The sequence below is a fragment of the Triticum urartu genome, chromosome 6 (genome assembly GCF_003073215.2).
Source record: "Triticum urartu cultivar G1812 chromosome 6, Tu2.1, whole genome shotgun sequence".
NCBI lineage: Eukaryota > Viridiplantae > Streptophyta > Magnoliopsida > Poales > Poaceae > Triticum > Triticum urartu.
The window spans coordinates 314,611,528-314,621,345 of record NC_053027.1 but is presented as its reverse complement, the minus strand read 5'-3'; positions in this window follow the sequence as shown (position 1 = coordinate 314,621,345).

Genomic DNA, 9,818 nt, shown 5'->3' with positions numbered 1-9,818 from the left:
CTTCAGAAAAAATCGTATTAAATTTTTAGGGCATTCTAAGAACTTTTATTTTTGGGTCATTTTTGTATTGCACGGGAAATTCAGAAAATAGACAAAACATCGCGTTTTATTTTATTTAACTAATAAAAATAGAAAACAAAAATTAGGGACAAAAGGTAGTGCTTACTAAAATCATCAACTTCATACCGCTCAAAAATGATCCATTAATAAGGTTGATCAAGTCTTGTTAACAATCACATTCGATTAGCATGAAATCGAAGAACTATCGTGAATCACTAAGTTACCTCAATGCGGATATGAATGTCCCCAACAATAAGCAGTTCATATTTCTTTTTGACAGTAGGTAGAGGTATTTGAAAACTTCCAATAGTGATTGTCGGAGATTTTTCAATAACATTAATACCATTCACTTGGAATTGTTTCTTCAGGAAGTGCGCCGTATGCTCATTACCATTGATATGAAAAGTGACCTTGCTTTTATTGAAATCAATAACAGCCCCTAGAGTATTCAAGAAGGGTCTACCAAGGATAATCGACATGTTGTCATCCTCGGTCATCTCAAGTATAGCAAAGTCAGTCCAAATAGTAACATTAGCAACAACAACGAGCACATCCTCACAGATACCAATACGTATGGCAGTTGATTTGTCAGCCATTTGCAAAAATATCTCAATAGGTATGAGTTTATTCAAATCAAGTCTTTTATATAAAGAGAAAGGCATAACACTAACACCAGCTCCTAAATCACATAAAGCAGTTTTCACATAATTCTTTTTGATAGAGCAAGGTATAGTTGGTATTCCCAGATCTCCAAGTTTTTTAGGTACTCCATCTTTAAAAGTATAATTAACAAGCATAGTGGAGATTTCAGCTTCTGGTATTTTTCTCTTATTAGTTATGATGTCTTTCATATACTTTGCATAAGGAGGCATTTTCAAGATACTAGTTGACCCGTTGCGCCAAATGGCGCAGAGACCCGCTGAATACATGTTGTCGATGAAAATAGTTTCATGCTGCAAGAACCATTGCGCCAAATGGCGCAGAGACCCGCTAAAGCCATGTTGTCGATGAAAATAGTTTCATTTTGCAAGGACATGTTCGATATTGGTAGTAGAAAACCGATGTGTTAAATCTTGTTATATTGAAAACATTTCATGTGCACGATGAAAAGAAATTCATGGTTTAATTGGTTTAGTTTTGGCAAGTACATGTGGCAATAAATTTAATCTCCTTTAGTCAGGAAAAACGGTGGCTTGTTGTTTATAATGAGATGTATATCTATACACATTTTAATTTGGTAGCATAGAGTCCCATTTAAAAGAAAATCTATGTTTTACTTTGTTTAGTTGTGGGCAAGCACATATGGTAACAAATCTAATCGCTTTTAGCGGAAAAAGTGGCTTGTTATCTACAATGAGATGTATATACACATTATAATTTGGTAGCACAAAGTTCCATTCAAAATCATGGCCCGTTGAAAATATTTCCATTTTTCTGCAACTCTGTGCTTTAGAAACTACACTCATCAATAGTTTAGATCTTAGTCACATTGGAAACCACATGGCATTAGTTATGCTGTTTACAGAGACATAAATGTTGCAGGCGGCAAGTAATAGAATCATCATCAGCTCTCACAATGTGGGTATGTGTCGGTTCTGCACCTACTCTAAACAAAAGGATCATAATAAATTGAGGCTAACCTATGTGCCTATGGTAAACAAAGGAATGAATTGTAACCCTTTTTATATGAAAATTTAAGAAAGACTTCTCTTTCAAAATATATACATGAGCATGCAGTTATCTGAAAAGGTTAAGATGAAAAACAAGCATAGATATAGTTATACTAAAAAATAACCCCTTTGGTAGGCAATCCTTAGAGCATAGAATTCAATAGTAGACTCGGTTTTCTAATAAAAAAGTGCTTAGAAACCATTTAAGTTGTCTAGTATTTGTTTCGTGTCTGCAGAGTTTTGCTTTAATGTAGGTTGGTCATTGTTTGTTGAATTTCAAGTTAGCATTTCTTATAGGCACAAACACCTACTCCCTTTGTAACTAAATATAAGATGTTTTTGAAGTTCATCTTATATTTAGTTATAGTAACAATAGAGAATTCTTGTGTCATGACTCACAAACTTTTTTCAGACAGTAGAATAAAAGGCAAAGCACATTATTGCAAGTAAGAAAATAGACCTGTTGTGCCAAATGGCTCAAGTTACTCATTTCAACAAGGAGTTATTTGCATATAAAGGCCTACTTTGTCCTCCCATAATTTATATAGTACAATCTCACAGCAGGAGTGTAAATACATACTATGGTTGCACTATAATTCCATAACATAAAAATCAGCGAGTGGGCTAGTAGTGGATTACATTGACTCTATACGGCAAGCAATTTTTGTGCACTACCACTATCCAGACGCCCAACTAGTCAGCGCTGGTGGTTCTTGTTCCACATGTAGTTCCCTTCTGCCATCTTCATGAGCATAGATCTTTTTCTTGTACTATGTTTTTGCAACAAATATACAAACCATGGAAGAAACATAACATCAGCTTGAAGACCATATGTAACATAACACCAACTTCTCTGAACTCCTCCATGCATCCAGTCTACCATGTGTAAAGTAGTGAGTTGGAAACATTCTGGATGATTAAGCATGGATCTTTAGAAACATAACCTGAAGAAGTATGTCAGCCATACATAGGTGAATTTACCAAATGTAGAGAATAAACATAATCATGCACATCTGTAACTTGTATGTACACCGAAGAAAAGAACTCAATTATTTGACTGAAATTATCCATTCTAATAAACCACCGATGTAATGCACTTTCAGATGTGATATAACATAATGAAGCATGTCAGCCATACATTGGTAAAGTTAACAAATGAAGAATATTATCTCAAGCATACACATCTCTAACATATATACACACTGAGAAAAGACACGGTTCAGCTATGGGGCAGAAATTTATTTCTGATAACACCATTGGTCTAATGCACTTTCAGTTATGTGATATAATAATAATTTGGAATTTAGGAAGAGCATATACCTTTTCCATGAGTGTTAAAAATACTGAATAAGCAGCTTGTTTGCTTCGAGCAACCCTGTTTTCAGCTATGTAAACCTGAATTTCTAGCCATTAATTCAACCCTAGAGATGTAACATGGCCCCAATACAGAAATCACTAACATCTGTCATGATAGCTTTGTAAGTCTACAAAATTGCTTAGCTGAAAATTCTACATGGCATAATAGATGCACCTTTTCCATACAATGTACATAAATTCAGTACAACGAAATAGATTTACTCTTTGAATGTAGTAGCTCTAACCAAGACATCGTCACTCATGGCCTGAAAGAAAATAGAACCTGGATAAGATCAAATCAACTGATAAGAGACACATCTCCTTGTTTTTTTTGCTGTCACATGACTTACCTTGAAAAATGGAGCTCACCCACTTGATAGAAATTGTTTACCATATTATCTCTTAGCTCTCTCAGCTAACTGAAGCCTGAAATAAAATAATACTGAAAAAATACAAAACATAGGCATACCCAATCTCATCATCGGAAAGGAAATTCATCTCAATGTTATTCTTTATCTCAGAAAAAATATGACTAAAATGGCGACTGCAAAGAGGAGAAACAATTATTAGGAGCTCTTAGGTTAAAACTTATATGTGAAGTATATTAATCAGTATAACACAAAATATCGATAAACTTACACTATATTAGAACCTTTAACTTGCATAGCCATGTAAAACATAATATTACTACAGCTAGCTTAGTTAAAGTACTCAGTGGTGTCACACATGGCGAAGTGAAGATCATGTTTGGTAATTTCAGTATTTAGATACTAAAATGTTCAGATATGGTTCAAATTACGTGGACTATTTTTATTTTTATTTTGCAGCTCAGATCGCGAATAAAAGAACTCAAGCTAGGTCATAACATGGCTCCATAGAGTAAATCATCACATACAGGAGAGTGACCTAACATGTTCAGATATGGTTCAAACTTACGTGGGCTAATTTTGGTGTGTATAGCTCAGATCACAAAATAAAAGAAGTCAAGATGGGTTGCAAAATGGCTCAAAATGAGTAAATAATCACATACAGGAGAGTGATCTTGAATCTTGTGTTTCGTCTTCTGTACTTGACCCAGCTGAGGACAAAATATAACATGTCAGTACAATCACAAAGGCATTTCAGTTAAGAACGCATCACTCAAACAAAACGTGTGCAACAAGGCTATCAAATACCCGAAACATCAGAGTAGAGAAGGCAAGGCACCCTTGCGTATTCACAAACAAAAATGGCTAGCAAGTTGTAACAGAGGGCCTGCTTCCCTTAGAACACCACAAAAATATATCCATCCATTTTGGCTGCTTGGGTCAAATTAGTAACTAATGTATACCTTTTTTAAACTAAAAACTAACCAAATTCTTCGCACATGAACAACTAATTTTGAAAATACATGTTGTGCAAACATAATCAATTAAACAGGAAGGTATAGGTCCTTCACAATAATGCTAACCTAAAGAACATGCTCTCCAGAGTGATATCTATTTAAAACAATAAAAAATATGGAAACATAGGACATTGCATAAGCTTGCCGAGCTGCAGAGTTAGATGGAATTAGAGAGGGAGAGAGAGAGAGGAGTGAAAAGGGATTGGGTGAAACTCACCTTCACGTGTTGACATTAGCCAAGCTCGCCGTGGTCGACTCTCCACACCTATGAGCATTAACACCGAATTATTCACCATAATATCCTTCATTGATTTACTTCTATTATTCAATGAGACATGGCGACAATACAAAGTAGAAACTGAAAACATGTAGGCTATGGGCAACCGTTTTTTAAGATGAAGGTACATAAAAAATATGGAGCGCACAACATGGACCAAGTGGTGTGATGTGTTTTGATCTTCGAACATAGTGTAAGTGCATCTAGTGCCACCCCTAGTTGGTTTTGGAGTATTGATGACAAACCTAGTTGAGGGACTAATGTGTTTGTGAGAATTGCAGGATAACACAGGTAGAAGTCCCTCATTGATTTGGTTTTCCTACCAGAGATGACCCCTAAAAATGTATGAAGACATTGAAGTCAGAGGTGGTATGTGAAGACATTCACATTGAAGACTATGATAAGAGAAGACATCGCGTGAAGACTATGGAGCGCGAAGACTTAGCAGTTTCGTCATTCTGTGTTTTTCTTTGTTGAGTCATAGGAACCACCGTACTGTTAAGTGGGGTCCAAGAGAACTAGTCAGAATGACTGAAGTGATGCTTAACCAAAATCCTATGTCTTCGAGTGAAGACTATGAGAGCAAATCTTGTCCAGAGTTCGATAAGTCAGCTTTGCTTGTAGTCCAAGTAAAGTTGTCGTGTGTGTTTGAAATCTGACCGTTGGAACACGTGTCAGTTCCTTAGTGACCAAGGGTCATTTCGGACAAACCAGGTCGGGTTGCCCAGTGGCTATAAATAGCCCACCCCCTACAACCATAAATGGTTGGCTGATCAGAGTTAGTGTACGACTTTTGTCGTTTGAGAGCAACCCACCTCGAAGCCTTTGAGAGAGAATTCCTTGTGAGGATAAAGCCCTAACCACCCAGAGCCAAAGAGTGTTAGGCATCACTGAAGTCTTCGCGTATGTGTGATCTGAAGACTTATTACACTTGAGGACTGTGAATCCTCCAGCTGGTTAGGCATCGCGTTCTGAGCATCCAAGAGTCATTGTGCATCGCCGGTGAACGAAGTTTGTGAAGGTTTGGAAGTATACCTTGAAGACTTATCAGAGTGATTGGGCGAGGTCTGTGTGACCTTAGCTAAAGGGGAATACGGTGAGGACTGAGTGTCCTGAGCTGCGTGTTCAGGACTGTGTGTCCTCAGGTTTAAATACCTAGCCGCCCTAACCAGACGTAAAACTGTCACCGCAGTTGGAACTGGTCTACCAAACCTTTGTCTTCACCAAGCTCACTGGTTCTATCCTTCCCATCTCTTTATTTACAGTTGGTCCTTGTGAAGTCATTTCCTAATTGCATTGTCCATTTGTCTTCACTGTGTGACTGTTTGTTCAGATTGGTTTCATATTATCTTCCATCCTGATCCGTACTGCCTAGCTACTGTTAGTCTTTGTGCTTTCACTTCATTGAATACTTGACTATGGCTTGTCTAGGGTGGTCTACCTTCCGCTGCATGGTTATAGGTTCATTTCTATCGTTTGTCTTCAAAACTCCCCTATTTTGAAGACTTTCATAAAAATCACCTATTCACCCCCCTCTAGTTGATATAACGCACTTTCAATTGGTATCAGAGCAAGGTACTCCCTTGTTCTGTGTGATTTTGGTTTAACCGCCTGGAGTTTTAGTTATGTCGACCACAGGAATGAAGACTGTGTCATACCCCATCTTTGACGGTCACGAGTATCCCAAGTGGAAGGCCATGATGAAGAAGCGCCTCACGGTGATAAACAGCGAGCTATGGACCGTTACTGAGATTGGTCTAACCGATCTGTGGAAGATGGCGGAAGCCGATGACATTTGCAAATACACTCTTCTCAACCTCACGGCGAAGGACGTCATCTGCTTCTGTCTGTCTCAAAATCAGTTCAGGAATATCATGCATCTCGATCATGCAAAGCTTATCTGGGACCGTCTCTCTGAGGTCTATGAAGGTCATCAAACTTGTCATGATCCTTGGTTTGAGGACTTTAAGGAATCTCTCAAAGCGATGACATTCGAACCAGAATCATCATCTTCTGCATCATGCCTTATGGCAAAAGATTCTAAGGTAACTGAATGCTATCTATCTGAATCCAGTGATGATGAATCTGGTGATGAATTTGGACTCAACTATGCAAAACTTGCTTCCCTTGCCACTAAACAACAGAAAGCTATGGAACACATTCAAAAACTGTTAGACAAAAGCGATGACCTGTTGGACGCTGAAATGACTCGATCTCAGTCCTTAATTGAAGACATAAAAAATCTTCATGTTAAGTATGAGGAACTTGAAAGTCGTCATGAAACGCTCTCAACAACTCATGAAAAGCTTTCCTATGATTATCTTCAAAGGAAGCAAGAACTTGAGAAATTGAGAGCGGCTCATGAAGATCTTCAAAAGGAAAACGAGTCACTTCGCGCTGAACAAATCAGTCCCGCTTAGGAAGGATTTGAACCACCATGTCTTAAATGCCTTGAGCGTGATAACGCTACTTCTGTTGCTAAATGTTCTACTGCTGCTATTGTTGCATTATCTTCTACTGTTGATGTGTTAACTAACCCCTCTGCTGAGGATGCCACTGCTATTGCTGATGAGAATGCTAGGTTGAAGACATTGCTTGAAACAGGGATGTTCAAAAGTCTCAAAGGGCATCAGACACTATGTGATGTCCTCAAAATGCAGATCCTGAACCGAAACCCTAGGAAAGAGGGTGTTGGGGTCGAAAGGAAAATGAATGCTGATGGCTCTTTCTGGAAACCTGAGCGGTACCCCAAAACCACATGGGTTGTTGCAAAGGAACCTTTAGCGGATCCATCCACCCTATCTGGCTTCACTTGTGCTAATCCCATTGTTATTGATGAATCCTTTGATGCAAACTATAAACTGTTTAAGAATCAGAATGGTGAAGTGTTTGCCAGGTATATTGGTACTAACTGCAGGAATGGGCCGCCTATGAAGAAAGTCTGGGTGCCGAAAAGATGTTTGGAGAATCTTCCTGTGAATGTCTTCATGACACCACACATGAAGAAGACAAACCCCAGACCACAGGCTTCATACGGTCCAAAGGTTTCATACAGATAGAGGACTCACCTGAGTCGCACTGACGCAAATTTTTTGCAGGGAAACCTTACTCAGGCCTATGAATATGAGCGTGTTTCATCAAACCGCATGTTCATAAGACCAAGAACTACTCTGCTTATTTTTATGAGTACTATTGTCCACCTGTAAGACTTTTTGCTAGGGCTCCAAAGCCAAAGCTCTCAGATGTTGCACTTAGACTCATTGCTTCGAAGCCACCCTAGAAGATGTGGGTGGCTAAGAAAGCTTAACTCTCTTTTGCAGGGAAAGGTCTCCAGCCGAAAACCAAAATCGTCTGAAGCCATTGCTGGGGACCTTAAACATCTTGTAGGGCGCAAGATCAAATGCCCAAATGGTCTTATTATGTATTTTGTTCCTAAGTCGCTTGCCACTTGCCCTATCAGTCCTAACCTCGATCTAAGCTTTCATAATCCACTTGCTCGTCAAATGTTTATGCTTCACAATTCTCTTCGTGAAGCCTACCCCCCTAACTACACTGTAGGGTACGACACCAGCTGCTTCAGAATGGATTATTGATAGTGGGTGTACTAATCACATGACTGGCAAGCGAAGACTTCTCATGGACTCAACCTTACGTCCATCTGACAAAAGTCACATCACATTTGCTGACACTGGTAAAAGCAAGGTATTGGGTCTAGGTAGAGTTGCAATCTCAAAGGATCAACACATGGATAAAGTCATGCTTGTTGAATCCCTTGGTTTCAACTTAATGTCTGTCTCAATGCTTTCCGATTTAAACATGATTGTGATGTTTGGAAAATATCGTTGCCTTGTTCTAATGGAATCTGACAAGTCTCTAGTGTTTGAAGGGTATCGGAAAGATGATTTCTACGTGGTAGATTTCTCAGCAGGACCACAACTTGTCGTATGTCTTCTAGCAAAAGCTTCTGAATGCTGGCTCTGGCATCAGAGGCTAGGGCATGCTGGCATGAGGAACCTCCACACCCTTGCAAGGAAGAAGCATGTCATAGGCATCAAGGGCGTCAAGTTCAAGAAGGATCCCTTATGCGGTGCCTGTGAAGCAGGAAAGATGACGAGGGCCAAGCATCCCTCGAAGACAATCATGACAACGACTCAACCCTTCGAACTGCTCCACATGGACCTTTTTGGTCCCACTCATTACTCAACTCTTACTACTATTGCTTGTCTCTATGGCTTTGTCATTGTTGATGATTATTCAAGATATACTTGGGTGCATATAATCCTCTACAAGACTGAAGTGCAGGATGTCTTCAGACGCTTCGCCAATCGAGCCATGAACAACTATGGCGTCAAGATCAAGCACATCAGAAGTGACAATGGCACTGAATTCAAGAACACTGGTCTAGACACTTATCTTGATACTTTGGGCATTACACATGAATTCTCAGCTCCGTACACACCGCAGCAGAATGGCATCGTGGAACGCAAGAACAGAACACTTATTGAGATGGCCCGGACGATGCTTGATGAATACAAGACTCCAAGAAAGTTTTGGCCTAAAGCCATTGATACTACATGCCATATCATCAACCGTGTTTATCTTCACAAGCTTCTCAACAAGACATCCTATGAGCTCCTTACTAGCAAGAAGCCAAATGTCAGTTACTTCAGAGTATTTGGTGCCAGGTGCTGGATCAAGGATCCACATCACACTTCAAAATTTGCACCAAAAGCACATGAAGGTTTTATGCTTTGATATGGAAAGGATTCGCACTCCTATAGAGTCTTCAACCTTTTTCACTATAAAGTGGTTGAAACAGTGGATGTGCGGTTCGATGAGACTAACGACTCACAAAGAGAGCACCTACCAAACGTGCTCGATGAAGTTCCATCCAGTGAATCAATCAAACTTATGGGAATTGGAGAAATCATACCATCCTGAATCTCAGCCTGAAGAGGAACTTATCATCTCCGCACCTGATCAAACTGAAGACAATGCTTAGCCTGAAGACAATCCTTCTAACGATGACAATGATCAGCAAGAGAAAAATCTTCGTCCTGTACATCCTCGT